The 19,831-nt window shown below is 46.5% G+C and overlaps 1 protein-coding gene across 2 annotated transcripts in view; it reads right to left on the bottom strand.

The window, feature by feature from the left end:
* The window catches only part of LOC138287951 (deoxyguanosine kinase, mitochondrial-like), a 65,926-nt gene that overhangs the window by 17,892 nt on the left and 28,203 nt on the right, over positions 1–19,831 (bottom strand). Inside the window, exon 2 of one of the 2 annotated variants that reach the window (XM_069228989.1) lies at positions 8,469–8,563. The exons of the other annotated variant lie outside the window; for it this stretch is intronic. The gene's annotated coding sequence lies outside the window, so the exon portion shown is untranslated. The remainder of the gene's footprint in view (positions 1–8,468; positions 8,564–19,831) is intronic. 2 annotated transcript variants of the gene reach the window in all.

Below are 19,831 nucleotides of genomic sequence, written 5' to 3' on the forward strand. Positions count from 1 at the left end.
ACAGTCCACTTCGGGGGCTTCATCCTCCTCCCCTGTAGCAAAAGCAATGACCTCCATGGCCACTGCCTTACTGGAGTCTGCCCTTTCCTGCATACTACCTTGCCCTGGTTCCTGCAAATCAGAGCTTATCCCAGCCTCACTCTGGGACGGTTGTTCAGCGTGTGCTCTGGTCAACACAGCTGACATTGTTCAAGCAATAAAGGATTTTGGTCCTGGCACTAAACCAGAGGCAATCAAATCATTACCCAAGAGAAATCTAGCTCCTTGTTTTAGAAAAGAAAAAAAAAAAAAAAAAAAAAAACACCTTACCCTGACATCAAGCATAGCTGTTTTGCCACTGAGCTCAATCTCAACCCTGGCAAGTGGATACTCAATGCCTTCTCCACTCGCTACCAATCCTGAATCCTTGGCTCCTGGGAGTATCTCCTCATGCTTAAAGTGCTTCCTTTCAACAGTAGTGTGGAAGGCTCCAGTATCCCTCAGGGCAGACCCGTTCCTTCCATTGAAACTAACGTCCTGCACAAACCCATTGTATTAGGGTGAGTGTGCTCCAGGGCATCTGGGTCCTTCTTCAAAATGTACATAGCTACTGGACTGAGGACATCTGGTCCTTCTTGACTACCTTTACCCACACGTCACATACTTGCTATCAAGGGATTGCTGTGTCAAGTTCCTTCTCTTGACAGACTTTCCTGCAATGCCCCCTATTGTTGCACTTAAAACAAGTAACCACTTTAGACTGGACACATCATTACCATTCCCATGTTTCCTGGGCCCTCCTCAAGTCCCAAGAGTATTACACTGACCCTTACCCTGCTGTTTGGAACCAGTCTGTAGAGAGTTATTTTCCCCCTTAGAACCATGCTGTCTCAGCTGTTTGTGAACTCGGTTATCCAACCACTTATCAGCTAACATTGCAGGTTTTGTTGGATCTATATCTGTCAAATCAGACAGGTATTGCTTAACTGGAGAAGAGCACTTCTCCTCGAGTCACTCTGTCACCATCAACTGCTAAGGGACTGAAAATCCCTGACCTCCAACCAAGTCTCAAATGGAATACTATACACTCTCGAAGTCGCAGAATCTCTGCAGGTCCCACGGGGCCCAACTAGCCCGGTTAATATCTTACCTGCTCTCATAGCACGGAAAAGTTCAGCGATGCAGAAGGCATCTTCAACATGCACCCTTGAATCTTGCTCAGTTCAGTGATGTGAGGCTGCTAGAGGTCCACGCAGCAGCACCTTGTGTCATAGGCTCTCACTCCCGAGTGGCACTGCCGGAGGTCTCTCAAATATTGGAGCTGCTCCCTGCTAGTGAAGATGCAGTAAGTGGACTCTGCTCCATGGGGTAGAGGTGCTCCTAACCAGAGCCAGCTAGGATGCAACGTAGTCCACGACATCTCAGTAAGTCCTTCACAGTGAGACGGAGGCAGTTCCCTTGCAGTGAGTGTCCAACCTGTGGATTGTAGCCTCAATTTCTCCCTTGGGCGGCAGTCCAAATCCTTAGGCAATTGGTACTGGCAGCCCCTTCTGGCATATGGAGCTCCTGCGGTACATGGTTATACAGGCACAGGCTTGTCCAGCACAAGCACCTCAATCCAGCAGGTCACAAGTCTTGGCACTTCTGAAAGTGGTAACTTTGCCAATGGCCTGCTCTGGCATATGGAGATCACTGCAGCTCGGTAGTACAGGTGTAGCGAGACCCGCATGGCACTCGACACACGGTTTAGTCTACGGCAGCCCTCTCCTGGCATACAGGAGTCACCCTGCACACAGACGATGACCAGATCTGTGCACAACCAAATCCTCACTCAGGAAGTCCTCACAGTAAGGCTGCCCACCTTGCTCCTTCCAATGCTCTCCTTTTCCGCACAGGGAGCACTAGTCTTAGAAAGCAGGCAGGTGCTGGTGCGCTAGTCTCCACTGCAGGGGGTGATATTTTCCCTGGGTACTGTCCCCTCATCTAAAAGGGAGACTAGCAGGCTTTGGCTCCCAGTCGTGGTCACAGGCAGAAGTCCTGAAAAGTTTTCCTTTCTCACACAGCCCGTCTGGCTGATTGGCAGATAACCAATTTCTGGGTACTCAATATTCCCTTTTTATAGTCCTTTTCCAGGCCCCAAATATGTTTTAGGGGCTGGGTCATTGAAGTTTTATTTTGGAGTTCGGCTTTTTCTGAAGGGGGCACTTCTTTCCTTCTTTCTTCATGAAAGATGTCTGCAACAGCAGGCACAACTGTTCACGACACAAATCACGGGAGTGATCAGAGTTCACACATGGATGTCACCCACAGTGTTATGTGCATCAAAATGTTAATCCCAGACTCCCAGCCCTAGTCTTTATTATTTCCTTATCAGCCCCATCTCCTTTCATGAGAAGTGTCTAGGGCTCTTCCTTATGATTTATCGCGGAGTCAAAGAGCAACTCACCGGAAAGCAGCAAAACACAAATCACTCTGGGGTGGTGTGGGGGTGGGGAGGGAATGGAGGGAGGGCAGAAGATTCCTCTCCTCTTCTTCCAGGCAGGCCTGGGCTTCCCAAAACGGAACTCCAGGGCCCTCCAAATATTGTACCATTACCATTGCAGGCACATTTACTCTGTGTACATTCACAACACACTTTGGGTCCAGCACTGTTACCTCTATGCATTGTACCCTTACATATACACATGCACTGAATACACACAATCTGTGCGCACTCTTCAGTGCTGAAGCTTTTTCTATCTTTCGACCAGGGCATGTTATTTACAAATAAGCACACTACCAGAACACCCTCACTCACCATATGCACACTGCTTCAAAGTTCAAGTATTGTACTTCATGCACGCACACATACACCCAGCACATGCTTTCACTGGACAAGCTCTGTGCAGCACTACATCAGTCATGTAATGTATTTTCACAGGCATACATACACTCCCCACATGCACTAATCCCAAATATACAACACAGTACTACTCTGCCCCTGTACTTTAACCTTCCCAGGCACACATACAGCCACGCGAAGTCACTTCACATGTACCTAATGTAGGACAAGGGTGAGTTAAGCACACAGCAGCAGAAATTTGAGTGGGGCTGTAGGCCTTACTCCAGAGAAACAAGGTAAAAATGGTCCTTCTCACTACTACGGATTACCAAACTGTATGCTACCACCACTGTCCTGGAGCTGCATAACTCCTCGTGAAGGTAGTAGCCTTCCACCACTATGAAGGTAGAACTTTGGGCTCCTCTCCCGGTCCAACAAGACCAACATCTGTGAGACAGGCCTATGTCATGGCACACATGCATGACCTGTGTTCACCTATGTCAATAAAAGTCTGCATTAGGGATCCAGGCTTTGTCAGCAGGAACGTGGGATTGGGCTGGGAGCTCCCTTTCAATGGAGGCTCAAAACAAAGAGACAAAAGAAGGAATGGCTTACTCTCTGAATTAACTCTGAAACTGATGAAAAGAATGGCTCAGGAAGGGGGGCGAGGACTGTCCCTGAACTAAAATGGGCCCCTGAATCTCCTATCTTCTACTAGTTGTGAGTGATCAATAGACCAATGGAAACAAAAAGCAAAGCAACACATAAATAGGCCTGTACTGGCACTAAAATCTGTTGCTACCACCAATGTCAGCTCTCCACAGCTGGGTAAGCTGAAAGTAGTCATGCTCAGTAAAGAAGGAGTGCACGTGGTGTGCCCCTCCAGGCCACAGGCCCCACTGTGGGTTGCATTCAATGTGGCAGTGGGGCTTCAGCACATATTACAATTAGCACAAATGACAATCATGCATAAGTAAATACCAAATAAATAAGACTTCAGAAATATGCTATGGAAAACAGGGCAGGTGTACAAGCTCGCAAAAGCTATGCCGGTGATATTGTTCTGTCCCAACATTTAATGGCTTTGGCCCCATAAAGTAAGAATCACTAGAGTCGAGGATTCAGCACTGGAAAGGCTGGGGTGTGAGGCTTTTGCAGGTACACTGAGCTGCTGTCTTAGAACACTCATTGAATGGCTCCTAGAGAAATTTGCTATGCAAACCGAGCATGGGTGCATGTTTGCAAAAGCTATGCAGGAGATATTTTTATCAGGGGTGTGGAATTCTTATAGCCCAACGCCCAGGACATATTGTTTGGGGACAAGGACAACAAGTTTTCATATTTATTTTGTCCTTGGGACAAGTAGGCCCAACCCCTTGCAGCACAAACCTTTTGGCAGACAATTTACTGTACATTATTGATCAGGAAAGGGCATTGACTGTGTGTCCATATGTTAATGCTGCTCGAACTTGTATTTATGGTACATTAATGCAGACCCTTTATTATTAGGATGCGCGCTCTAAGGACATAATATAAGATCAGACTGCACTACAGACAGTGGTTCTTGCATAAAAAATGTGTTCACACATGTGCAAAGTTTAACAATATGAAGCTATGTAAAATGCTCCCAGAATTCCCTCTGTTTAGGTGCAAATATTTAGAGAAGCTTGAAATCAAGACTGATGATTTTTTGCTTTCAAAGTAAAATGTAACTAGGAAAAAACAGTTTGCCAAACTACTGTGAACTTTTAGGTATTATTTCTTTGAAGCATCATTTAGTAAAATGTGTTGATGTAAGCTAGTACTTGCAATAAATATTCATAGTGGAAAATCAGTGTAACCAGTTTCAACAAGATTATGGGAATCATGAAAAACAAGCATTAGCAAGGGCATTAGGTACACATTGGTGGTCAGCCTTTTGTTTTGTTGTTTTATGTCTTGTTTTGACATGGTTTTTGTAAAACTTTACTGTTGTGAGAGCTGCCGGGCTCCAACAATCACAACAAACATTGTAAAAAAGCTAAAATATCTTTTGGTCTCAAAAAGCACACATTTCCACAGTAGGTTCTAGTACTGAACAAAATTACTTTGTGTGCTGATATGCTTCTTGTAAAAGAGCAAAATGCTTTCACTCACAAGGAAGCACACAGATAGATAGAATTTTAATAAAAAACAAAGACCTTGGTTAATGCCAGACGTAAATTGGGGCTCATTTGTTTAATGAAAATCACAAAAGTGCACCCATAGTATACGTCTTTGCATTAATGCAGAATTCTACCTTTAATGAATTCACAAGAATTTACAGAAGTTTAAAGGGAATTTGTACTCCTAGAAAATGTTTATGAACTGCATTTTAGCCTCAGCAAACATAGATGTGTTCACACAAAAATATGTTGGGAGTTTAAAGTTCACTTTCCCTTCAACCACTTTTTCCCCAAACCTGCAAAATGTTATACTTCTGCCCTTCTCAGGAGTAAATTTCCAACCTTTCTCAGTATGGGAAAGGATTCGAGAAAAGCTGGTGAATGCCTCTAAAACATGCAAGTTAACTTTGCACAGACACCAAAGTGCATTCCAACCCTGAAACTATTGCTTTCAATTACCTACAGCCCCAGTATGTAGATCTTCTGAAAGGTGGCAAAATAAGATAATGCTAGTATTCAAACCTTACTATATGATCCCTTGCATAATCAGAGAGCCTGTTATCAGAGCTCTTATACAATGAAATTGCTGCCATAATTTGTTTCTACACTACGTGGCACCAAAGAGGATTTTTTTTTTTTTTTTACAGGACAATTAGATTTATGAAGTAACCTGACCCATGGACAAGTACATATTTTATTGAATTCTGCGTCCCTGTTTTATGTTCCAACATTTAACGGCTTTTGCTCCAAAAACAATTGCTAGAGTTCAGGTTTCAGACCTGGTAAGACTGGAGGGTGAATTTTTGTAGGTATACCCAGCTGCGGTCATAGAACACTGTTCGAATGGCTCCTAGATCCTTGAATTAAATATTTGGTCAACCTTGAACAACTGAAGTGCTGCTAAGGCCTGGTGATATGCGACTGTTTTTTTTCATATGTAGACACATCCTGCTTGCTTTGTTTTTCTACTGCTAAAGCGTTTGGATTTGGGTTTACAAATGGCGTGTACACAAAGGTTCAATAATCTTATTTTAAGCAGAACAGGGAACGTGCTTGGTCAAACATGTGGTCAGAATTTATTAACAGGAGTGACTCTCACAGAACGATCAGTTAGTGGTTCATGCTAATTACTGCTATTTTAACCAGATGTTAATATGGGAACTTAGCATCAACCATGCATTTAACACAGTGTTAGGAACCTTGTCTAGCACTTGTGATAATATGGAGAAATGGGTATCATTATTACGGCTGGTCATTAGCAGAATCCCTGGTTTAGCTGCATTGAGAAAAAGGTAGCATTATCTGATCCACTGTCTAATCATTCCCAAGCAGGTTGAGATATCGTACTAGTTCCCCCATCCGTCCCACGCAGGAAAGTAAATCTGGGTATCATCTCTAACTTTAGGAGGTGAAGACTGATAAGTCTGGTCACAGGACATATTATTTAACAAAGAGCAGAGTCAGCAGTGAGGACACTTTTGACACCATGAAGGGAGCCTTGAAATCCTAGAATAGATTCAGCCAAATCGGACGTGAAGGCTTTCATCCATTCGGATGATTTTCCAGTTTCACACTCCTTGATTCCAAGAGCAAACACCTTCTGAGGAAGCTTCAATGATATCTGTCCCAAGGTTTAAGAAGCTGTGAGCAGGGAGACATAACCTAGGATAATATGAGGGCAAAAAGGTGAACTACCTCCTTTGTGAACTTCAAAGACAGTGATTCTAGGCTGCTTTCAAAAGACACTGCAAATGGACCGACTCAGAGAGCAGATAATTTAACCGAATTGTCTATCTCAGTGCATCTGTTGTACTTATTACACCTGTTCATTTGGCCTTTCCATTTATCCCTGATGGATGCAGGATACATGGTGTCTAATGAAGACTGGTGTAATAACAACAATGCCACATGATCATTTAGAATGGTGCTAGTCTCAGCATACTGTTGTAGTTTTTGGGTCACTCAAGAACCTCTTGGAAAAGCCGAGGTTAAAGGCTGAGCAACAACTGAAAGCCTTTGGAGGCCAGATGGCATTTTTTTTTTAAATGAGAGATGGTTTAAATTTAACAAATTTAGAGGGCCTGGGATCCTGGGCTGTGTGATAAAGAAATTCATCAATATTAAATATATGAAGTCAATATGAATTAAATGACTGCATACAACACAGCTGGGTGTCACTGTAATTTCATGCATTCTCAAAAGTGCATGACTTCTGTCCATGCTACTCCAGACCTAACGCCCCCAATGCTTTTCCACAGTCATGTATGTTGTATAGAGTGTTGTGGTGCAGGCTATATACCAACCAGTGAATAAGGGATCTAAAGTGGAGGAGAAACTGATGTAATTTCCCTATTAATCTACACCACTGCCTTGATTGGAGGACTCTATGCTCAAGTTAGGGATGCCATGGTTATTATTACTTGAGCACCAACCAGAAGATGGAATGATACACCAAACAGCCAATAACATGAATTAAAGAGTAATACTCCTCTGAGTGAAGCCAAAGCCCACTCAGGGGACAGACACGGTCTGTGTATTTTGCAAGGAATGGCTAATCCAACAGGAGGCCCTAGCACACAGCAGATGTAACTACCATTCTGTGAGGTATCCTAAAACACCAGTAAACAGCCATCCCACCCAGTTTCCAGTGATGGGTGAGGAGCACGGAGAGCCAGTGCACAGCACTCCACCCTCCGTGCGAATGTATGTTTGGCCAGCCGTCTCGGCCGCTATCCTAAGGAAGTTCCACTTGCATTTGCAATATATATAAAGAAGCATTTGTGAAAGCTTGTGCTTACATTTGTTGGCACATTAAAGCCAGACCTATCAGCTTTGCAAATGCTTGTTTAACCATCAAGTGTGTGAGTTGAGTAAAGCATTCCGCTGAACAAATTAGCACAGCATGTAATGTAAACCACTTGGTAATTTACGTAAGTTAGCGCCTGTCAAACAACAATGTATCCTGCATACAGTGAGAGTTAGCATGAGGGAAAGGGGGCGGGGTGGCAAGGTGGAGACAAAAATAGAAAATTAATAATAAAAAAAAAACAAACAAAAAATACCTTTCTTGCCGCGCTGATGCTCAACTGCAGGCACAGGCTCCCTGCCCGCCCTACGTACAATCCTAAAGCTGCTGGCAGCATGAAAGCAGCGTTGGGATTGGACGGAGCGCCTAGCCAGTGCGCTCCGAGGCAGAGTGAAAGTCTCTGCCTCCTGTCTCCAACCCAGCAATGCAGTGCCTGCATTGCAGGGTTGGAGAGAGCCTAGCGTGCATGTGTGTTTGGCCGACCCGAGATGGCCGGCCAAACATACATGCGCACTCCCTCCATGCTCATCGCAGACCGCAGCCCCGTCCCTTTTTCAAGAAAACTATAATAAGCATAGTTTATTATTGTTTTCTTGGAAGTTATGCAGCTACTGCTGCTGGTGGGGGGGGACACACTTCTATGCCATAGCAGAGGAGCCACCCCTGCGGAATACATATTTCATAAAGGAGCTAGGAAGAACAAAAATGAGCTACCTACTTGAGATTACCCCACGATGCTGAAGGCCACCAAGCCCTACATTTCTCACAGTATCTCCATCCTCTCCATTTATTCACAGTCTAATGCTTGGAAACCTTCAAAAAGAAACATAAGAATTAAAACAACAACATCCACATATTAAGATGCAGTTTTATCAATTAAAGCAACCACTAACAGAAACCGAGATCTTAAAATAAAAAAATGGTATGTTTGACCTTTATTCTCTCCTATTTAGTAGTTATTGTAGAACACTTTTTACAAACCTTAGAGGCTGTCAAAAATGTTAAGAAATTAATTTTCAATAAGGTGAGGAAAATCTTTTAGTCTTACTGGCTTGCACCTTAGTAATACCATATGCTCAAAAGAGAAAGCAGTCCGCAAGCTAATGGCAGGTAATTGAAATTGCCAGGATGCAACACCAAACAGCAGGCAGAATGATCCAATGAGATGCAAAACGAAGACCTTAACTTCATCCAATAACCTAAAACCCATATGTAAGAGTCATAGGTCCGATACACTATCCTCGATGCGCAAAAAAACCCAACATACAATGGCAAATGCCACATCCTCACTTATGCAGTGAGGATCTGTGCAATATACCAATCATACACTGCATTTAAGGCTGGAAAAGTTGCAACTACAAAACGTTTTTTACCACGGTCGAGGAATGTAGGATATGGAGCAGGGCAGGGGGTACATTTAGAGTCAGCCAGCTTGAGGAGAACCACCACAAACTTTATGGGCATTGATGTAGTTCCTGTATGTAACTTGATACCCTGGAAATCTAGCCACCAAAGAGTAACGTAATTAGAGCTCTGGCTCACTGAATCCTCCTCATAGCTTTTCCAATAACTATCGTAAATTACAAAACCTGAAGCAATCCAATCAAGCCAAGATAAATGTAGTGACCACCGAGATCCGGTAAGTGTGAGGAAACCAGGAAAGAAATGCAAAGCATAGTTGTGTGCAGTTTCAGGTGGTACAAGTAGTGTTGGCTACGGACCTCTTCTATGGAGTTATAAGACATTGGGAGAGTCTGGATAGTGTACCTTCAATGCATCGTGGGCATATGCTGCGTTAATGTGATGTGCAGATTTTGTATGGAGTGGGGATTCTACAAAGGTCAGGCGGCCAGAGAGAGCCACAATAGGGTCGTTGTGAAACAAACATCAGGTTTTACTGAAACCAGTGTAGTCACTAATACACTTTGGGCAAGAGATGGCAGTCAGCCCTGCAAAGCGACCCTGGAGGTTACTGAAAGTAACACTGACTCACAGCTGTTGCATCCAGTTTGAAGCAAGGTGTATTGGACTCCTGGAAGTCACACTGCAGAGAGCATTTAATTACAAAGCGCATCATTGTTATAACAAGGTGAAAAATTACGATTAAGGGCTGGCCTCCATGGAATGTAACATTTACCCCACACAGCCTTTTCCCACATTCTCTGCCATGCATGCAATTTTTATGGGTTTTTACCTTTAACCCACATCCTTTAACAAGTAGTACATTACTCTGCAGGTTATATTTTTTATAAATAACATTAATATTATGATTTTTGAATAATACTGAAGTTATTATATAGAAATAACACTCTAATTTGTGTATGGAAAGGTGCAGAAGCTCAGAAAAAAAGGAGGGGGTCTTAAAATGCAAAATCCCCATGCATTTTTCATAGACTTCTTGAAGAAACACTGCTGGACCGATTTACACCAAATTTGTCAGGAAGCTCGATCTTGGTCCGCATATTTAGCTTTTTGTGATTTGCTGAAAATCCGTTCAGTTGTTTTTTTAAGAAACTAAGGTTCAAAGATATTTGTGTAACTGGATGGTTGGGTCCCTGAGACACTCGCGGGAGCACCAATTAAAAAAACAGAGCGTTCTTATTGGCCCAGCAAGCTTTTTTTCCTCTTGGACCAATTCGCTCCCAGGGGAGTTAGACTACAGTGGGAGCAAGTGCTCGGACTGGCAGCTAGCAGCCAGCAGCCAGCAGCCAGCAACATCACAAAATGAACCTTGCAGCCATTCCACAACTTGGGGACTTAATCCACTGCTTTGAACTGTAAAAAAAAACAAAAAAAAAAAACTTCAATTTTTCCCACAATCACACAGGATTCCCGTGGTAGCGATAAAAAAAAAATTGCGGCCCAGAGCTAGATTGCTTAAGGTGAGGGGGCCATGCGCACCCCCAACCTCCCAGAGCCATTATAGTTTCCGGATAGCCTCCCCATGGGTGAAATGCCCATAAATAGGGAGGGGGCTGCACAGCTCCCCTCCCCGGAGCCTTTATTAGCCCTGGAAACCCCAACCTTAGGGCCCTGCTCACTTTCTACGTCCTGGGGAGCCCACCTCTGGGACACAGCCATATCCCTGTCTGCACCAACGTAGGAAGGTAAACTTGTGCTTGCTCCCACCTGATGTGAGCATTTTTAAACCTCTCCCCAAACTGGAGCAAACACAAAGACTGCTCACAGCTGGTCGGAGCTATAAAAAAATAGTCCCACTGGCTAGGAGTAGACTGGTTTCCCTGCTTGCACGCATGCGGGGATGGAAATAGATCAACAGATATCTCCCGCCAAGAGGGAGCAACATAAACAGCTTATTTATAAAGCCAGTGGGGGGTGGCTAGCCGAGCCATCATGGCGGACACATAATTCAAAGGCTCCGTCGGGCCTTACAAAATCCTGGTATCGGCTCTCTCTGTGGACCAGAAGCACAGACCAGGTGGGGAAGGGCTGAGGAACCCGGCGGGGGACGATCGACCCGATTTCCGTGAATCGAGAGCAGGCCCAAGTAGCTTTCGGGAGTGGGCCTGGGTGTGGATCGGAGCCCAGCCCGGACAAGGTCGCAACGTGTGGGAGCACATCGCTGGCATACAGCGAAAAGCCTAGCTGCGAGGGGCGGATCGGGCTCCTGGGGCTTTGTCTGACCTGCGGGGGCTCCCAGAACAGTGAAGGAGGCCTCCCCTGCCCCTTTTGACCGGCTGAACTTCGCCCCAGTGGTGGCCTAAGATGTGGGCTTTCGGGGGCATGCCCGAGCGTGGACCTGGGTCCGGCCAGGACGGAGCTGCAGTGCGAGGGAGCACATTGCCGACAGACGGTGGTGAGAACTAGTCGGCGGAGACGGAGGATATTGCCGACCCTGTCGGGGTTGTTGGAGCACCGGGGGAGGCCTTCCCTATCCCTTCTTCTGCCGGTGGACTGTCACCCGGACGGCGGCCGTGGGTGGAGCGGGCATAGCGGCCCGGCGCGCTGTCGGTGAGTGACTGTGGCCGGCCCTGAAGCGGGAGCGGGCACCAAGGCGGACCACCTTTTTGGAGTTCGTGATCCCTGGGCCAGCGGCACGGCAATAGAACTCGATCAGAGGCGAATTGCGGAACACTCTCCGTTTTAATGAAACTTCTTCTTGACTCCACTGTGCCAACGAGCTGAGACTTCACCGGCAGACGCGTGGGACAGTTCCTCCGACAGCTTTGTGGGGGCATCCTGCCTGCGGTTATTGCTGGCACCTGTGAACTGTTTGGGGACATTTAATGCCTTGCGCTGGATGAAGGTGAAAGAGGCATTGACTGAAGTGGCAGTGGGAAAGCAAACGTGACAGATGTCCGCTTTATATGTGCCGGAGTTGGCAATGGACCCGGGAACAGGCATTTAACACGAATAGGGAACTAGGAGTGGAAGTAATTGCTGCGACTTGGATGGTTACAAGGTGATGCTGGAACCTGGAGGGCAGTGCGGAAGGAGGGCCCGTCGATGAGGACTTACCTGGCGGTGGATCTCTGAAAACAGCTCATTTTGGCCTGGAATGGACAGTGTACTACGGAAGCTGTATGTGACTGAAAAATGTACATTGCTCCTAACGCAAAAAAAAAGCAACCCATGCATACTACTTTTTTTGTGATGACTGTCAGCTCGCCAAACCGTTGCGTGAATCCCATCGCCTTCACAACTTACCTGGTAACAAAGGCCTCCTGCAGCAGCATATAACGTTGTACATTGCCACGGTTGCTTGTATCTTCCTCGGCATAAGTATTCAGGAAATGGTACCCACTTATTGGGGATACATAAGACACTATCTTAGCCCAGCTGGGAAAGATTCGTTCAATTAGCATGGATGAGCTGTACCAGGCCAGAGTCGGGTTGAGATAACCGTTCTAGGGTCAGCCTAAATCAGAGACTTCACGGACAGACGTCGCAGTCCAGGCCGAAGTGCATCCGGAGTTGAACCTGTGACCACCTGTAATGAAGCGGCGAGTAGCCTGCTACCCCGTTTGACGATCTAATTATAACACCGTAGGTCCCGGATGACTTCCAGGTGCAGGACCAGGAGCAAGGTTCTGCATCGCAATTATACCTATGAGAGTATGGAGGATCCCACGCAGCCCACGGTACAGGCTACCCTCGATAAGATCCTGGGCGCAATTCAAGACACTAAAGCAACTCTGAGACACAACATTAACCATGTGGCAGTGGAGTTGGGGCTACTGAGAGCGGATCACCACAAGTTGGTGGACAGAGTGAAAGAAACAGAAACATCACTGACAGAACTTGCCCCGAAACATGATAACCTCGCAGTCTCACGGTCTCACACCTGACTGATCGGGTGCAGCGCCTGGAGCGACGGGTGGAAGGCACAAATGGGAGAAGCCGTAGGAACAACATACGGGTCGTGAGCCGCGCGGAGGGAACAAACATGGTAGAGTTCCTTGAGGGATGGCTACGCACGGTCGTGGCACCGGAGCGCCTCACGCCCTTTTTCTCCTTAGAGCGGGCGCATGGGTTCCCTCGAGACCTCTGGCACCGGGAAGGCCGCCAAGAGTAGTGGTGGTGAAGTTGATGCACTACAAGGATAGAGACACCGTGCTCCAGAGAGCCAGAGAGGCTGGGCCCTTTGAGGTGGAGAATGGCGTAGTGACGCTATTCCCTAATTTCACCTTGGAGATCCAGATGAAGCAAGCTTCATTTCTGGCAGTGAAAAGGGCTCTACGGGAGACAGGGATTCAGTACTCACTCCTCTTCCCGGCTAAATTGAAAGTGATCTTAGACGGTAAAACTACATTCCTCCAGACGCCAGAACAGGCATGGGAATGGTTGGAAGCGAGAGGAATGGCAAAGAGCCAACACACCCAGACCGAACAAGCAGGCCGGACAGGCCGTAAAGGACAGAAGAGGCAACGCAATAGCAATCGACCGTGAGTGGGTCCGACCGTGGCCCAAAAAGAACTGGCAAATCAGGAAGCAATGAAATTAGCGGCGACTGTGTGCGGGGGAACGCCCTCAGTGGACAACAGTGGGATGGACCGTGTGTCTGTGTCCTCTGGTGAGGGCTACAGCTATTCCGGGGAGGCCCTTAAGGTGATCCGGAGACAACCGATGAGCTGGGCTAAACAACCTCAAAGTCTGGCCCCGAGGTGAGGAGAATTATACGGACAAGGCCTCGACGGACACACAACCACCCCCCTACTGGTTTTTCGACCACTCGACGAAGAATGGCGAGAACTTTATTTAACTTGTTGTTATTGCTGCGCTGTTGCACTGTTTTGTGGGCAACTTTTAGTTTGAAAGGTGCCCTGGGCATCGGGCGTTGGGGTTTGCATGGTGACATGGGTGCCGGGAAATGTCTATACCAAACTCAGCAGATGAGGGGAGGGGGCAGGACACCTGCGGGATCTGGAGATTCGGTTCTGACTTATTCACTCTGATATGACTGAATACAACTTTCTAACTTGGAATATATGGGGTATGGGATCACCTTCTAAAAGGCATAGAGTGTTGTCATATTTGAAGCGGCGGGGTGTTCATGTGACTATGCTACAGGAGACTCATGTCACTGCCAAGGAAATAGATAAATTGAGGCGCAGATGGAGAGGGCAGGTATTTGCTACCAAGTATTCTGCTTATGCCAGGGGAGCACTGGTGTGGGTAAGAGCGGGAGTTCCCTTTGAGGTTAAAACTACTGATGTAGATCAAGAGGGCAGGTTCGTGATAGTGGAGGGTCACCTTCATGGAGTCCCAATTGTCCTAAGCAGTGTATACGCCCCTAATCAGGATCAAATCCCATTCATGCAGCGTCTGTCGAGCTACCTTACACATCAACGGGGGGAGGAGCTGCTAATAGGAGGGGATTTTAACAGTGTGCTAGATATAGAACGGGACCGCTCTACACCACCACTGGTCGGCGCAGCAACACATAAGATAGCTAAGTACTTAGGGGAATGGATGCAGGGCTGGGGCCTGGTGGATGCCAGGCGTGCCCAACACCCAAAGGATAGGGACCATTCATACTACTCCAGCCTGCACCGCTTGCACACCAGGATAGACAGGGTAATGTGCTCTGCAAATACTGCACAGAATGGGACTCACACGAGTACCTAGGGCGTACCCTGTTTGACCATAATCCCTTATTACTCATATGGAAGGCAACTGAGGACTGGCCCCCTATACCGTTGTGGAGACTGGGCCCAGCTGCATTGGAGGACCAAGCATATCGAGAGACACTCCGCTCCTATCTTGTGGATCACATTACTATTAATATAGGATCTGCATCGTCCAGAAGTGTGGAGTGGGAAACAATTAAGGTTGCAGTAAGAGGTCACTGCATGAGTCAAACAGTTGGGATTAAACGCACGCTAGAGTGGGAGTTAATAGAGCTAGAAAAGATCATTCATGAAGAAGAAAGGGAAGGGAGTGGAGCAATACCAGAGTGTAACAGACTTAAGGAGGCGAGGATCTCACATGCCCGGATTGAGGAGCAATTGAGGTGCCATAGTGTGCAGAGATATTTGGCTTGGATAAGGCAGAGGACAGGTCGGGAGGATGCTGGCATAGTTGGTTAGGCCGGGAGGGGAAGGGACTCCTATTGTGAGTGTGCGTGATGTGAGAGGGGAGCACAGATCTACACCCAAAGATGTTAATGGAGCCTTCAGAGACTATTATACCTTTCTTTATAGACAACCGGATACATTGAGGACTGAACAGTTCCAGGCTTATTTACAACCATTGCCGCTGACTGCTTTGACAGCTGAGGAAGGGGACAGTCTGGGTGGCCCGGTGTCATTAGAGGAGTCCAAGAAGCCATAATGCAACTAGCAGCGGGGAAGACCCCGGGTACGGATGGGCTGCCAATGGATTTCCATAAGAAGTACTCTGCACTTTTGGCTCCCCAACTAGTTGAAATGTATGCAGAGGCATTCCAAAGGGGTTTTCTACCTGATTCTCAGAGAGGCTCTGGTGGTCCCCTTACCCAAGCGGGACACCGGTGATGCCTCAGTGACAGACTTTCGACCATTGTCCATATTGAATTGTGACTTAAAAATTCTAAGTAAACTCATGGCCAATAGACTTCTTCGATATGTCCCCAGTTTAATACACAAAGATCAAAATGGGTTTATCCCGGCGCGAAACACCTCCCTGAACCTGAGACGCCGGTTTTCCCTTTTGCATATGCCAAGAACTGAGAAACCCACAAAGGCGACACTATTGGCAATAGACTTTTTGAAAAGGCCTTCGACTCACTAAGGTGGGACTATTTGCGAACGGTGATGCTTCGAATGGGTGAAGGCTGGGTGCGTTGGGTAGACTTACTGTATGCGACCCCCCCTGGCAAGAGTGAGGACAGGCAGATCGGTCTCCGAGGCATACCCTATACACAGGGGCACTAGGCAGGGATGCCCGCTGTCCCCATTATTATTTGCCCTGGCTATTGAGCCACTGGTGGCCCGGCTCTGATGGGAGGGTAGAGGCCAGGGAGTGGAGTGGGGACAGACTGAACACATTATCTCGCTTTACGCAGACGATGTTTTAATATATCTGAGAAATGGCAAGACTGGACTGCCCTGGGCGAGTTGGACAATTTTGCAGAGCTCTCTGGACTCTGCTTGAATAGGGGTAAGACCTTTGTCTTTCCCCTGACGGCGGGTGGGGGGCGACCCTCCTCGTGCCGGAGGATATAGTGTGGGCCCCGCGCACCTTCAAGTACCTGGGCATACAGGTGTTTCATGACTTGAGGGATCTCCGCGAGGGCAACATAGACAGGGCGCTACGGTTTTGGAGGTCATTGAGATTGACCATTTCGGCTAGGATATCCTTATCTAAGATGATCATGCTCCCACGCCTCCTCTGCTTCTTTACTAATTTGCCGGTATCTGTGCCCTCAACATGGTTTCATGAGTTAAACGCACTACTTAGGGACCTTATATGGGATGGAGGCCGCAGACGTACCTCGTTCCCTGTTCTTTGCAGACCAGCACTTATGGGAGGCCTGAGTGTTCCAGATTTCGAACTCTACTATCTGGCATGCCAGTTGCAGTGGATCGCTAGGTGGTTTACAGGGGAGGGTCACCTGGATAAGTGCACTGTTGGTGGGGCGAAGAATAGAGATTGGATACTGACACGTATGATTGCTCGAGGAGGGGCACCCAGGGAGGAAAATATCCTCATGAAGGTTGCAACAGATTGCTGTAAGCGCTGCTCACGGCGGGTGGGAGTGCCTTACTCTCCGGCCCTGCCCTTATCGGTGTTAGTGCAGGACTCTGCGGATAGGTCACTGATAGGCTGTGGACTGGGAAACTGGGCGAGAGCTGGGGTGGAGACCGTGGGTGATTTCTTCCACAATGGAGTATTGTGGTCTTTTACTGACATGACTGATAGGAATAGTGTACCGGGTGGACAGTTCTTGTCCTATCAATACTTGTCACACCGTATTAAGAAACACTGGGGTACAATCAATGCAGAACCTGATACACACAAGATCTTGCACCTCCTATTGACATCGGGTGAGGACACTCACCTGGTTACTAAGTTGTACAAGACTCAGGTCGAGTGCACAATGGTTCCCTTACAATCGCTAAGGAAGAGATGGGGAAAAAACGCTGGGGGGAGACTTGACAGAGACGGAGTGGAGGAGAGTACTTGCATATCCAAGAATGGTATCATGGAACACACGATTACGGTACATACAATATAATTACTTACACAGGACATACCTCACTCCGCACAGGTTGAACATTATCTATGGGGGCGATCTTAGAAAATGTCCCAGATGTAGTGAGCCAGATGCAGACCTAGATCATATGCTATGGTTCAGCCCGGGACTCCAGCGGGCCTGGGAAGTGGTACTACACGACTTAGAAGCACTACTGGGTGTCAGTTTGACCCTGGCCCCCTCAGAGTGCCTGATGGGCCTCTAACTCAGGGGTACCTACTAGGACGGTCACTGCCCGATTCTTAGATTTGCCATTAGCGCTTTATAGGAGACAAATTGCCTTGGGGTGGAGGTCGCCCGGGTGTCCTCATTTGGAGGCCTGGAGACAGGATGTTACAACGTGGTCTAGGGATGAACTAGAAGTTCTGAGACGTGAAGAGCTGAAGGGTATGCGCCGGAAGCCCATCACCCCCCTCTGGGAGGAGATCCTAGACAGGTGGGAACACAGAGAACATGAAAGGGGAACCCCTCCGAGAATAACCTGAGTGCCTATGGCCTAGGTAAGGGGGTGAAGGCACGCATAGTGAGGTAACACTACTGACTACTGGCCCATTATGCGGGTCTTGACCCATATACTGCGAGTACAAAGGAGAGAGTGACAGATAACACCTAGATTAAACTGACCCTGTCCGGGACTGACTAAGATGGAAACTTTAGCGTCCTAAATCCCACGATAAGAAACAACCCCTGATCAACTGGGAATCGGTGTGGTCGGGAATAATACAGAACCACGCAGACCGGGCCCCATTAGTTCTCCCCTCATACAGTAGACAATCAATACCCTTCAATCACCATTGTGTAAATAGTTCTGATTGGTGCTAAATAGAAACTTTTACACAATAAACGTATATGGAATATTCAATGTTAAAATGCTCCAGGGACGTTCAGAACCTAAGCTCGACTCCATAAATCGACACAAAACCTTGAAAGTACTTGCATGTTATAATGTTTGACATGATTGAACAACATTTCAAATTATGAATATTACATCTGTGTTGAGAATGTATGCAAGTAAAATGTTAATAAAAATATCTTTAAAAAATAATAATAAAGCCAATAGGCGCATTGCTTTTTATTTTCTGACATGTCGACAAAGCCAATAGGTCTTTCTTACTTAAAATGACAGCCCTTATATTGTTAAATGACATAGCCATGGGCAGCAGTGGGGAGTTGGATGCAGGCCCTGTGCCCAACTCCATGTGGTCACGTGAGAGGGGAGGTGCTTAAGGGGGTAGTGCAGGGCTTGGCTGCAGACTATGCCCTGGGCTCAACCCTAACCGCATACGGTCAAAGGCTGTGCGTAGTGGGGGTGCCCGCCTGTGAAGGTTTTGGCGAGGCCCTGGTTGTAGGCGAGGCGGTGCATCTAAATCCGTCCCCATCATGGCAGAAGGCCATGCGCGGCTTGTTGTTGGGCAGAGGACATGAACCAAACCTCCTGCTGCATGCAGCGATGGACACGTTATAGGTAGGTGAAAATTTCAGTTGAAACATACTGTTTCAAACTAACAAAACCACTGCAATTCACCAGTTAGTGTTGCCTCAAGTATCTATAACTTATGCCCTAAAGGAACTATAAGTCACGCCTTCACCATGCACCGGTAAGGGCCTCACATATTACATCATTCATGACATGTTCTCTTACATCATTGATAACATCACTGCAACACCAGAAATGACATAATTGATGACAATACTGTGAATGGCGGAGGTGCAAGTTATAGTTACTTTAGGGCACAAGTTAGAATTACTTTAAGGCACAAGTTATAATTACTTCACCTAACTATAACATCCCTTTAACCTTTGTTTTTTTAAGTGATTAATATCTATCATTAGATCTAAGGCCTTACAATGCTGAATAAAGGCATGGATTATGAAGTCTTGCATGGTATAACAATGCACTGTAAAGGATCCGTAATGAAATGTCTGAGTTACAATAGGAAAAAAAAAAAAAAGGGTAAGGCAAGGTAGTGCTATGTTTATTTATTACACTAAATATTTTAAAAAATGAAACCATGCTGCTACCTTACGATGGTGGATGTATGCTACCATAAAACAGGTATTCAAATAAAATAACCCTTGCATATTTAATATAACAGTTCTACATAGTTAGGTGTATAATCAGACCGTGATATTTTAATGCACATCTCAGGAAAATATGATTTTTATGGATGCAAAAAAGGCAATGTGGATTTTGAGTTACTGTAGCCTAAAACATGAGGATGATTAATAAAAATAAGAAGTGATAATGGAAGAAAAAATTGGCTAAGTAAAGTATTTGCCCACCAGCCTTGGCACTGAGTTGCACTTCTCTTTAGACAGATGTGCACATGGTCAGGAAAAAAGCTCTCACTCCTAATGTAAGGCCTGAAGTGGGCTGACCCATT

This window comes from Pleurodeles waltl, chromosome 4_1, assembly GCF_031143425.1.
Source record: "Pleurodeles waltl isolate 20211129_DDA chromosome 4_1, aPleWal1.hap1.20221129, whole genome shotgun sequence".
Classification (NCBI taxonomy): domain Eukaryota; kingdom Metazoa; phylum Chordata; class Amphibia; order Caudata; family Salamandridae; genus Pleurodeles; species Pleurodeles waltl.